Consider the following 13,648-nt stretch of genomic DNA (forward strand, 5'->3'; position numbering starts at 1 on the left):
ATCTCATTAATATCTAGAAGCATTAAGGAAAGGGTAAAAAAGTACTTAGATTTACAAACATCAAATATATGAGAAGAAATAGAAGCAGATATCATTCATCAGGAACCCATGGCAACTGGCTAAAAAGATAAGGCAACCACACCTGCAGGCACTGCCCCTGTTCCTGTTCCTGACCAGAAGGAAAAAAGAGCAGGGAAGCTTCAGGAAGGGATACATCAGTCATTCTGTATACCAACCCTGACTTTGTCATGAATTCTGCTTCTGAATCCAACCACAAAACATTAACCCCTTATTCAGAAACAGAAGGCTTCCCTAAACTCAAATGGGATTGAAATTTAGTGTGCAATATTTCACATGACCTAAAGACTGGGACCTCATTAATTATATTATTTCTTCTTTCCTGATCTTAGAGTATTTGGAGTATTTGGAGACTGAATGAACCAGCTTCAATATTAGCTTTAAAAAGTCAGAAAAGGCATCAGAAGATCTCACCACAAATTGGAATCTCAGGCATTGACCTTGTCTAATAGTGTTTTTATCCAAAACATCACCTTTCAAGTGCTAAATCAGTAAAGCAAAGCAGTAATTTCTCCATCGACAATGCCACACTTAAAAATAAAGTTGGTAAAGACTAAAAAAATGAACAAAGGTATTTCTAAAGCAAGGTAAGTACCCCTTGACCACATGTATTTTCCCCATGGATGCTTTTGTTTCAAATTTGAGACCATTTCCCCCAGGGATTCTGTGTATTGCCCCAAACTGGGGCAAGGAAATATTTTATACTAACTGCTTTAACCTTGAGTCCATTCTCTACATTTACTGAAGGGATGTTTTATATTTCTATCTTTACCTTACTTTATCAGTAAATATACTTTTAAAAAGTAATTGATACCAATTGGTTAATTGATATTGCAGAGAATACACTGGAAGAAGTCTAGTGAGGAAAATAGTTTTAGAATATGCCAGCTTCTAATTGATGTTAAATGATAGAATTCTGAGTAATCAACTACCTTATGGAGACTTCATAAGATATTTAAGTTGGTGCTGAGAAACTGGGGGAAATAACTACATGTTGATTGAATAGATTTTTTTAGATAGAAAAAAATACAGAAAGTACTCACATCTGACTACAAAGAAAGGTAAAAGGGTCTCTTTACTTTTTTTTTTCCCTGAAGCAATTGGGGTTAAGTGACTTGCCCAGGGTCACATAGCTAGAAAGTGTTAAGTGTCTGAGGCCAGATTGGAACTCAGGTTCTCCTGACTTCAGGGCTGGGGCTCTATCCACTGTACTATCTAGCTGCCCCAGTCCTATTACTCTTAACACCCTATTGGATATCTGTACCATTCCTGTGATTCCCTTTTCTAATGGGAAAAGATTCAGCAACAGGACAAAGTCAGGATTTTACCACTGAAACAGCCTCTTCTCTTTTACTGTTGTGGATCTACCTCCTGATTCCTCCTTGATGTTTACTTTTCTTTTTACTGATGCACTTGAGTCTTCCCTCTGGGCATGCTACTAGTTCTTAAGTAGCTGAATAAGAGATTGACAATGTTAAAAGTTCCTTTATGCAGTAGGTCCCAGATAGAAGAAATGAAATCAAAATGGGAATTTAGCTATCAAAAAATACTAATTGCTAAACTGGACAGTGTAGAACTTGTTTTAAGGTAGCATTTGAGTGTGAATTAAAAGATCGTTAGAACTTCTAACTACTTTAAATGAATTCAATTTTTTAATCCAGATGAATTGTGTTCTGGGATATTGAGATGTTATGAGGGTAGAAGAAGAGATAAGTTAAAGAGGGAGATAATAGAAAAAGAAGTAGAAGAAAGGGGAGGCAGAGAAAATAAATTAAAAAAGGAGATGGGGCAGAAGAGGAAATAAATGGGAGAGGAGAATGGAGGAAGTCTAGACAAGGGGACAATATAGGAGGAGCAGAGTAGAGAGAAAAGAAGGTAATGAATAGTACCAAAGGAAAAAAAAAGCTGGGAAGAATGTTAGTAACATGGTTTTCATATTTCAGGAAAAAGTAAGGTATTTTGGTTTTCTCCTACCCACCCCGCCACTTTGTGGGGCCTTAATTTGGTCTTGAGAAAGAGTCAGTGCACCTTTAAAACTTCCCGCTTAATCAACTATAGCAAATGCTCATTTAATGATTGTCTTTTTGTACTAAACAAGAAGTAACAATGCTTTTAGCAAAAGAAATGGAATGAGAGAGAAATTGCCTAATCAGCCCTCCTCATGCAGTGCATTGTGAGAGAGATTATTGAATTTTCAGCCTCGGCAGAATTTTAATGAAGCTCCATCTTGCTGGAAAATCCAGCCTTTTGTCAATATAGTTCAATAACTCGACCACCCATGTAATAAGATGTAGGGGGTGAAATCTTTCACTTACCAAAATCCAGAGGGTTATGGAAAGCTCCCCTAAAATCTAGAAAACCTTTTCAGGGTGTGCTTTTGTGAATACACTGATATAGGTTATGGCTAAGGAGCTGTAATAAAGAATGTTCATGCAAACATGAATATACAATGTATTTCTTTAAAACCTGCCTGAAGTTAAATTCTCTCTAGAGATTGGGGAAATAGAAACCTTAAGTGCTTCACCAGGTACAAAGACCAGCATTCTTTGGGGACTTTTTTTGTGATGAGTTTAGACTGGGGAAGGTGGTAGTTGAGAAAGGAAAAAAACTCTTCATTTTACTGAGAACCAATTTTAGGAACTTTTAATTCTCATGGAACTATTTTAGTCAGTCAATAAAGATTTAATAAGTGCTAACTAAGCGAAAGGGACTGTGCCAAGTACTGAAGATGCATAGGAAATCATAGGAAATCAAGAGCATCATTCCTGCCCTTAAAAAACTCACAATCTTGTTGATGGTCCTTAGTTCTCAAAGAGGACCAATGACATCATGAGAGGGACTTGCAAGTGAATTGGATATGTGAGGCAGAACTGTGCAAAATCAGAAAATAGACAAAAACTATGTACAAACCAGATATATACTGAGAAGAGGGTAAGAGAATTCAGTTCAATCTAAGAAAAATGACAAAAGAAAAATGTCATTAAAGATAAGCAGATGTGTGCATTATTCTAGATAGTAGGGTTACAATTTCCTGATGGAGGTCAGAGAATAGAGATTCTTTGGCTTAAATACATGGTTCTCAACAGGTTTGAGGAGGCCAAGTTAATCCATATTAAGCTTTAAATTGTTTTTTAAGAGGTAATGCTGACTGAGACTCTGGCTCGAAATGGGGAGTGTGTATAATTTAGTAGTCAGAAGCTCAAAAGAAAGAAAATAAAATGAAAAGAAGCTTGTGGAAATTGGATGGCATCTTGCCAAAAGATCATGGCAAATTCAACTAGTCTGAATTGGGCCTGGGACTTGTTTAGTTTTTTAGTTTTAGTTTTTTTTTTTTTAACTTTTAAAATCTATAGTCTAAACCAAGGAGGTAGAAGAAAAGGAAATAGAAGAATCTGAGCTCTCGTTTCAAACATGATACTTTACTCTCCATATTACAAGAAACATTACTTGCATGATCTGACTCTTAGAAGAAGGAAGGAAATTCAATTGTCTTGAGCTTAACCTCTAGTTTAAAGATTTTGGACCACTGAACATATATATCCTTGCACAAATGACTTGGCTTTTTGTACTTTAGTTGCTTCACCCTATTTATCATGTGACAATGACTATGTAGACCTTTGGACTCTATGGAAAGAAGTTTTGTGACTCCAAGGCATTATAATTGTTGACTCAATTTCTCCAGGTTTGAGTTAGCAAAGGCAGGAATATATATGGGTAAGCCCCTGTCTACAGACTTCTCTCCTTTCTGACTTTTCAAGACCCTAAACATTTTCTATGCTAGCATCTATAAATTGTGTAACATTTTGGAAGATTCCACCTGGAATGTAAATCAAACTTGAAAGAGCTAAAACGAACCTTGTCCTTCCATCTGGTTTCACATAAGAGGACATAAGTGTTGTGCTTGATTATTCATCAACCCTTTGATCAGTGGCAAGTGTTTCCAGTTCAAGTTATCTTCACAACATATCTTGCACATGAGAGAATTAGTAAGTAGCTGACTAAGAATTAAAAAGATCCGAATTCTAATCTTTCCTCAGATACTTACAAGCTATATGACCTTGAACAATTGACTCTCTGCCTTATTTTTTTCATCTGTAAAATGAGGAGTTTGTACTTACTTGCTGCAAAAGTCTTCTTTCAGTTTCAATTTTTCATCTCTAAAATGAGGAAGTTGGAATTGAGTGCCTCTATGGTCCTTTCCAGCACTAAACTCTATTAAAAAAATTATATGTATTTACAAGTTATCCTGATATAATAAAAGCTCCTTTAAGGCAGTGACTACTTCAGTTTTATCTTTGTTCCTTCAGTGCTTAGAACATTGCCTGATACATAGTAAGCACTTAATAAATGTTTGCAGATTGATTCAACTTTTGTGTATAAGTTGATTAATGAATTGCAGAATAAAGCCAATATATTGAAAATTGCTTTTTTGAGTCGGTAGGCCTTAAATTCTGGAGTAATTTTTAATTCACATTTCAGTATCCACTAATTTCTGTTTTTTTAAAGCTTTCTTTTTTCTTTTTTTAATTATCAAGCATTTATTTTTCCTCCCACTTTCCCCAATTAAAAAAAAAACCCTCTTAATAAATATGCATAGCCAACATAACAAATATGCATAGTTAAACAAAACAAATTTCCATAGAAAAGCAAAATCATATTCAAAAATATGTCTTATTCTGCATTCCTGCATCCATTTGAATTATCTCCTGTATGCTTTCTTTTCTCTCTATTGCTACTGCCATCACTCTAGTACCCTAACTTCTCTTCCCGGGATTACTTCAGCTGCTTCTCTTGTATTCTATACTTCTTTTGTAACAATTCATGTTACATACTACTGCTAGACTAACCCTCTCTAAATAACCCTTCATTTTGCCACTCCTATACTTAAAAATCTCCAGTGGCTCCCTATTTCATTAACTCTAAATCAAATCTAAAAGGCACAAAGTTGGAAAGGATAACATACTTAGAATAACAAAATCTATACATTAGAATAGACTGAAAACAAAAAGCTAAAATAGACAGATTTTTCCATTTTTGTATTTGCATTAAAAAATCAATTGTAATGTATAGGTCAGGAGAAATCTGATTAAAACCTGGTTAAAATGCCACAACCATTTTTGCATATACAGGTTCCTTTCCCTTCTTTAATATCTCTTTGGGATATAAGCCCATTAGTAACACTGCTGGATCAAAAGGTATGCAGTTTGATAACTTTTTGAGCATAGTTCCAAATTGCTCTCCAGAATGGTTGGATCCATTCACAACTCTACCAATAATGCATCAATGTCCCAATTTTCCAGCATCCCCTCCAACATTAATTATTGTCTTTTCCTGTCATCTTAGCCAATCTGACAGGTGTATAGTGGTGTCTCAGAGTTGTCTTAATTTGCATTTCTCTGATCAATAGTGATTTGGAACACCCTTTCATATGAGTCAAAATAATTTCAATTTCATCTGAAAAATTGTCTGTTTATATTCTTTGACCATTTATCAATTGGAGAATGACTTGATTTATTATAAATTAGAGTTAATTTCTATATGTTTTGGAAATGAGGACTTTATCAAAACCTTTAACTGTAAAAGTGTTTTGCCAGTTTATTGTTTCCCTTCTAATCTTGTCTGCATTTGTTTTGTTTGTACAAAAACTTTTCAATTGGATATAATCAAAATTTTCTATTTTGTGATCAATAATGATCTCTAGTTCTCCTTTGGTCATAAATTCCTTCCTCTTCCACAGGTCTGAGAGGTAAACTATCCTATCTTCTTCTAATTCATTTATAATCTCATTCTTTATGTCTAGGTTATGAACCCATTTTGACCTTATCTTGGTGTACGGTGTTAAGTAAGGATTGATGGCTAGTTTCTGCCATACTAATTTCCAATTTTCCTAGCAGTTTTTGTCAAAAGTGAGTTCTTATCCCAAAAGGTAGGGTCTTTGGGTTTGTCAAACATTAGATTGTTAAAGTTATTGACTGTTTTGTCCTTTGAACCTAACCTATTCTACTGATCAACTAGTCTATTTCTTAGCCAATACCAAATGGTTTTGGTAACTGCTGCTTTATAATATAATTTTAGATCTGGTACAGCTAGGCCACTTTCATTTAATTTTTTTTTTATTAGTTCCCTTGAGATTCTTGACCTTTTGTTTTTCCATATGAACTTTGTTGTTATTTTTTCTAGGTCATTAAAATAGTTTTTTTGGGAGTCTAATTAGTATAGCACTAAATAAATAAATTAGTTTAGGTAGTATTGTCATCTTTATTATATTTGCTCACCCTATCCAAGAGCACTTCATATTTTTCCAATTGTTTAGATCTAATTTTATTTGTGTGGAAAGTGTTTTGTAGTTTTGCTCATATAATTCCTGACTTTCCTTTGGCAGATAGATTCTCAAATATTTTATACATTGACAGTTATTTTAAATGGAATTTCTCTTTGTATCTCCTGCTATTTAGGATTTTGTTGGTGATGTATAAAAATACTGAGGATTTATGTGGATTTATTTTGTATCCTGCAACTTTGCTAAATTTGTGGATTATTTCTAATAGCATTTTAGTAGAATCTTTGGGGTTCTCTAAATATACCATCATATTATCTGCAAAAAGTGATAATTTGGTTTCCTCATTATCTACTCTAATTCCTCTAATCTCCTTTTCATCTCTTATTGCAGAAGCTAGCATTTCTAGCAAAATATTGAATGCCTATGATAGCATTTCTAATACAATATTGAATAGTAATAGTGATAGTGGGAAACCTTGCTCCTGATTTTATTGGGAATGATTTCAGTTTATCACCATTAAATGTGATGCTTATTAATGGTTTTAAATAGATGCTTCTATTTTAAGGAAAAGTCCATTTATTCCTATACTTTCTAGTGTTTTAAATAGGAATGGGTGTTGTATTTTATCAAAAACTTTTTCCTCATCTATTAAGAGGATCATATGGTTTTTGTTAATTTGGTTATTGATATAGTCAATTATGTTAATAGTTTTCATAATATTGAACCAGCCCTGCATTCCTGGTATAAATCCTACTTGGTCATGGTGTATTATTCTGGAGATTATTTTCTGTAATCTTTTTGCTAGTATTTTATTTAAGATTTTTGATTCAATGTTCATTAGGGAGATTGGTCTATAACTTTTTTTTTCTGTTTTCATCCTGCCTGGTTTAGGTATCAGTACCATGTCTGTGTCATAAAAGGAATTTGGTAGCACTCCTTCAATCCCTATTTTTTCAAGTAGTTTATATAGCATTGGAATTAATTGTTCTTTAAAGGTTTGGTATAATTTACATGTAAAAACATATGGTCCTGGGGATATTTTCTTAGGGAGTTAATTAATAAGTTATTCTGTTTCTTTTTCTAAAATTGGACTGTTTAATAAATTTACTTCTTCCTCTGTTAATTTGTGTAAGCTATATTTTTGAAGGTATTCATCCATTTCATTTAAGTTATCAAATTTATTATCATATAGTTGAGCAATGTAACTCCTAATTATTGTTCTAATTCCCTCTTCATTAGTGGCAAGTTCTCTCTTTTCATTTTTAAGACTAACAATTTGATTTTCCTTTTTCCTTTTTCTAATTAAATTTATCAAGGGTTATCTATTTTTTTTCATAGAACCAACTCTTAGTTTTACTTATTAATTCAATAGTATTTTTTACTTTCAATTTTATTAATCTCTCCTTTTATTTTTAGAATTTCAAGTTTAGTGTTTAACTGGGGGGGTTTAATTTGCTCTTTTTCTAGCTTTTTTAATTGCAAGCCTAATTCATTGATTCTCTTTCTCTGTTTTGTACAAGTAGGCCTTTAGAAATGTAAAATTTCCCCTTATTACTGGTTTGGCTGTATCCCACACATTTTGGTGTGACATCTCCTTATTGTCATTCTCTTGCATGAAATTATTTGTTGTGTCTATGATTTACTATTACACCCAATCATTCTTTAGAATGAGATTATTTAGTTTCTGATTACTTTTTGGTCTATTTTCCCCTAGCTTTTTATTGAATGTAATTTTTAGTGCATTGTGATTTGAAAAGGATGCATTTGCTATTTCTGCCTTTCTGCATTTGAATTTGAGGTCTTTATGTTCTAATATATGGTCCATTTTTGTATAGGTTCCATGAACTGCCGAAAAGAACATGTACTCCTTTCTGTCTCCATTTAGTTTTCTCCCAAGATCTATCATACTTAACTTTCTAGTATTCTATTTACCTCTTCTTTCTTATTTGTTTTGTAGTTTGATTTATCCAGTTCTGATAGTGCAAGATTGAGAACTCCCACTATTATAGTTTTACTATTTCTTCTTGCAGCTCTTTTAACTTCTCTTTTAAGAACTTAGATGCTACACCACTTGGTGCATATATGTTTAATATTGTTATTGCTTCATTATCTATGTTACCCTTTAGCAAGATATAGTGCCCTTCTTTATCTCTTTCAATTAGATCAATTTTTGCTTTTGCTTGATCTGAGATCAGGATGACTACCCCTGCCTTTTTTACTTCACCTGAAGCATAGTAGATTCTGCTCCAACTTTTTACCTTTACTTTGTATATCTATCGCCCTATTTCAAGGGTGTTTCCTGTAAACAACATATTGTAGGATTCTGACTTTTAATCCAGTCTGCTATCTGCCTCTGCTTTATGGGGGAGTTTACCCCATTCACATTTATAGTTAAAATCACTAATTCTGTATTTCCTATCATCTTGTTAACCCCAGATTATGCTTTTCTCTTTTCTATCCCCCTTATTCCCCTCCCCAGTATTAAACTTGTGAGCACCACTTGCCTCACACAGCCCTCCCTCTTTAGGATCCCCCTCTCCTTAAAGTCCCTCCCCTTTTCTTAAATCTTTTCCTTACAATTTCTGTATTCCCTTCTATCTAGCTACTCCTTCCCTTTTCACTTTTCTCCTCCCACTTTTCAATGAGGTGGGAGAAGTTTCTCTGTAAATTGAATATGTCTAATATTTTTCTCTTTGAGCCAATTCTGATGAGAGTAAGATACACACTATGTTCATTCCCTTCTTTCTTTCCCTCAGATATAGTAGGTTTCCTTTGCCTCTTTGTGAAGTGTACTATCTCCACTTTCCTCTTTTTCTGGTACAATTTCCTTTTCACCTCTAGATTCTTTTTTATATTATAATAGTAAGACCAAATTATACATGTATTCTTTATGCATATTCATAATTGTGAATTATAGTTCACAAGATTTCTTTTTACCTGTTTGTGTTTCTCTTGAGTCCTATATTTGGAGGTCAAACTTTTTGTTTAGTTCTAGTTTTTTTCATCAGAGATAGATGGAATTCATCTATTTCATGAATGTCTATCTTCTTCCCTGGAAGAAAATGCTCAGTTTAGTTGGGTAAGTGATTCTTGCCTGCATACCAAGTTCCTTAGCTTTTTGGAATATTGGATTCCAGGCCCTTCGATCCTTTAATGTGGATGCTGCTAGATCCTGATTAATCCTTTTTGAGGGTTCTGTTTTTCCCTAGCTGTTTGTAGTATTTTTTTCCTTAGTCTGATACTTCTGGAATTTAGCCACAATATTTCTTGGAGTTCTGATTTGGGGATCTCTTTCAGTAGGTGATTGATGAATTCTTTCAATGTCTATTTTACCTTTGGTTTCCTTAACATCTGGGCAGTTCTTCCCATCAATTGGAGAATGGCTGGGTAAATTGTGGTATATGAATGTTATGGAATATTATTGTTCTGTAAGAAATGACCAGCAGGATGAATACAGAGAGGCTTGGAGAGACTTACATGAACTGATGCTAAGTGAAATGAGCAAAACCAGGAGATCATTATACACTTTGACAACGATATTGTATGAAGATGTATTCTGATGGAAGTGGATTTCTTTGACAAAGAGATCTAACTCAGTTTCAATTGATCAATGATGGACAGAAGCAGCTACACCCAAAGAAAGAATACTGGGAAATGAATGTGAACTATTTGCATTTTTGTTTCTCTTCCCAGGTTATTTTTACCTTCTGAATCCAATTCTCCCTGTGCAACAAGAGAACTGTTCGGTTCTGCAAACATATATTGTATCTAGGATATATAGGACTTCTTGCCATCTAGGGGAGGGGGTGGAGGGAGTGAGGGGAAAAATCATAACAGAAGCAAGTGCAAGGGATAATGTTGTAAAAAATTACCCTGGCATGGATTCTGTCAATATAAAGTTATTATAAAATAAAATAAAATATTTTAAAAAAAAACCATCTGGGCAGTTCTTTTTGATGATTTCCTGGAAATTAGTGTCTAGGCTTTTTTTTTTCATCATGATTTTCAGGAAGTACAATAATCCTCAGATTATCTTTCCTAAATCTATTTTCCAGGTCTGTTTTTTTTTTTCCCCAAGTAGATATTTCACATTTTTTTTTCTATTTTTTTTTCTTGGTTTTGCCTGACTGATTCTTGGTGCCTCCTTGAGTTATTCATTTCCATTTGTTCAATTATGATTTTTAATGAATTATTGTCTTCATTTACTTTTTTATTTCTTTTTGTAATTGTCCAATTGAGTTTTCACGTGAGTTGTTTTGTTCTATGGAATTTTTTTCCATTTCACCAGTTTTATTTTTCAGAGAGGTATTTTCTTTTTCCAATTAACTAATTCTGTTTTTCAGGGAGTTGATTTCTTTATACACTCTATCTTTTAATGAGTAGGAAGACTTATCCATACCCTTTTGCAAAGCTTTCCTTTCCTTTTCCCATTTTTCTTCTAGCTCTCTTGTAAGAGCCTTTTTAATTTCTTCTATGAGAGTCTTGTGTGGTGGGAAACAGATCATATCACCCTTTGGGTATTCATCTGGAGACAATCTGTTTTAAAGTCTCCTCAGGGTTTGAAGTCTGCTCTCTATTAGTATAGAAGCTATCTATAGTTAGAGCCTATTTTACCTTTTTATTCATTTTGACAAAAACAAAAACAAAAACAAAACAAATAAAACAACTGCAGTCTGCTTTTAGGGCAGTGTGGTGTTGCCAGGCTTTCTCTACAGACATCAGAAAGTAGCAGTGAGGCAACAATGGGACAGTAATGGCTGTGTTGGGATCAGTGTCTGCTCTGGGATTAGCGTCTGTGCTGTAATGAACCGTTGTGCTGAGATCTGAGGTTGTGCTGGGTGGGTGTGGCCAGATTATCAGAGACCCTAATGTTTTGGGTTATAGTCTTTACCTCCTGTGTTTATTATAGCTTCTCTGCTGATCTACTGACTCGCTGCCAGAGCAAAGTAGCCACACTGTGGTAAAGTTCTTCCTTCAAATTTTTTGCTTGCTGAGACCACACCTCAGCCCCTCCGGTCTCCTCAGTGTGAGCTGCCTTCCGTGCTCTTGCTGTCTGCCTGCAGACTGCACTTTGCCTAACCATCCTGTCTGTGAGCAAAAACAGACCTTTTCTTGAATTTTGAGCATATCTTCTGTTGGTAATGTGTTGAATATTTGTGGGTTTTGACAGTCAAGCACTAATTCTAAGGCCTTTCATAAAAGAAGTAACCTGAGGGCAAGGAAGCTTAGATAGTCATGTGTGTCCTCTCCACCATCTTGGCTCTGCTTCTATTAAATATTTCTCAATTAAATTTCAACCTGGTTCAGACTGCTCTAGGGAATGGACCAAGTGTTTGACCTACTGAATGGACAGTGGACTGGCATTATAGTCAAGAAGGTCTGGATTCTTATCCTGCTTCTGATATTTACCACCGACATCACCATGGACAAGTCAATTTAAGTTCTTAATCCTTATGTCAACTCTTTTAGATTTTTAAGTTATATACAAGTTATTTAGTCTGCATTGGTATTTCCCCAAACAAACATGATCAAAGATTCTGACAAATAAATGTTTTCATGATTTTTAATGAATACTATAACATCATTCTCTGTGATGATGAAAATTGTAGAGGATATGAAAGACAGGTATTGGAAGGCTAACATTGTACTGTCATCCATGACTTATGTTCAAAGGAGTAGAATAAGATATCCAGGACATATATGACCAGAAGAAGGGTAGAGACTGCTCATATACTGAGAAAGAACCTAAGGGTTGCACTGGTATCCATTAAAAGGTCTCCAGCATACTGAATAGATTTTCAATAGAGAATTTTCAGAATGAGGTTGACAAATTGTAAAATACGGGAATCATAAAATTTGTGTGTGTGTGTGTGTGTGTGTGTGTGTGTGTGTGTGTGTGTGTGTAAAGGAAATTGAGTGTAATAGAGGTTCAGTGAATTGATCATTGTTATACAACTATTAATTATCTGAGGCAGGTTTTGAACTAAGATCTTACAGACTTCAATTCCAGCATTCTATCTACTGTGTCTGTGTCACATAAATGAGTTGCATTCTACATCATTAAATGAAATGGCCATTTTTTTGAGATTCAGTTCTTTTAAAATATAGATATATTGTGTGCATGTATTAATCTTGGGTGAAACAGTGAGAACACATGATTCAAAATCAGTCAAGACAATATGAACTTCCCTATGTTGAGGATACCATTTTCTACCCAGTCATCTCACAGTCTAAATGATCATCCTTGACTCCTCATTCATTGTCACTTCCCTATCCCCATTCAATTTGTTGCCAAGACTATTTTTTGCCTAAAATAAAAGGGGGAAATATTTCTTCGCTTTTCTTATATTCATATACCTAATTTATAGCAGAATTTTAACAAATGTTTGCTTACAGAATGACATATAAGCCAAAGAGCCAGGATTCAAATAAATCTGTTTCCAAATTAGTAAGGTTGTTTCTAAGTCTCAGCTTTTTCATCTTTAGTTATATAATCTGTATATAGATTATAGTCCATATAATCTACCAAGGACTGGATTAACTGTTTTCTACCAATTTTATTTTTTATACTAACAATTCTTTGAATCTTACATCTCAACTATATTTAGACTTCTGTGAGTAGGAATTGTGTTTTATACCCATGTATTCCCTACAGTAATTCATGTAATAATGAGCAGATATCAAGGACTTAAGAAATATGGATTGTTTGCCTCAAACTCAAAAGACCTGAGACTATGTTCTACCTCTTTCTGAAACATCCAGACTATGTGACTCCTTCCAGATGACTTAACTTCTCAATGTCCCTAGGCAACTCTCTAAGACTTTAAATTGTTAATCTAACTTTCCTTACAGAGTTCTCTAAACCAATAAAATCAGAAATCTGATAACAAGGAAAAGAAAAAAAATACTGATTGATTACAACATTAGATATTTTTGTGAATGTTATATATATCTTTTAATCATCCTCTACCTACTTTATTCCTTCTTACAAATATTTATTTTCATACTAAGGGTTTGTCACAGTTAATTTCATATTGTGTTGCCTTTTTCCTATGTGATTTCATAAATGAATATAAATAGCATTTTGTAAGGGAAAGAACCTTATAGCAGAACTGAGGTTCCCTGTAGTGCTAATGCATTAGACTTATAGCTGTGGAAATGTGACTTTAAAAAAAGGAGGAAGAAAATGATCTTGGAGGACTGGTTCCATTACTCTTTGGTTTTTCTCATTACAAATATACCACCTAATAATGTTGATAGCAAAATAAAGTGGGGGAGGGTTACAAGTTA

General features: G+C 34.0%; 1 long non-coding RNA gene across 1 annotated transcript in view; it reads right to left on the reverse strand.

Annotated features, from left to right (window-relative positions):
- LOC127549445 (uncharacterized) overlaps nucleotides 1-13,648 on the reverse strand; it is a 47,146-nt gene that overhangs the window by 13,183 nt on the left and 20,315 nt on the right. Inside the window, exons 2-3 of the long non-coding RNA XR_007950614.1 lie at nucleotides 9,296-9,410; nucleotides 4,197-4,290 (exon numbers count right to left, since the gene is read on the reverse strand). This is a non-coding gene — a long non-coding RNA (uncharacterized LOC127549445). The remainder of the gene's footprint in view (nucleotides 1-4,196; nucleotides 4,291-9,295; nucleotides 9,411-13,648) is intronic.

The sequence above is a fragment of the Antechinus flavipes genome, chromosome 2 (genome assembly GCF_016432865.1).
Source record: "Antechinus flavipes isolate AdamAnt ecotype Samford, QLD, Australia chromosome 2, AdamAnt_v2, whole genome shotgun sequence".
NCBI lineage: Eukaryota > Metazoa > Chordata > Mammalia > Dasyuromorphia > Dasyuridae > Antechinus > Antechinus flavipes.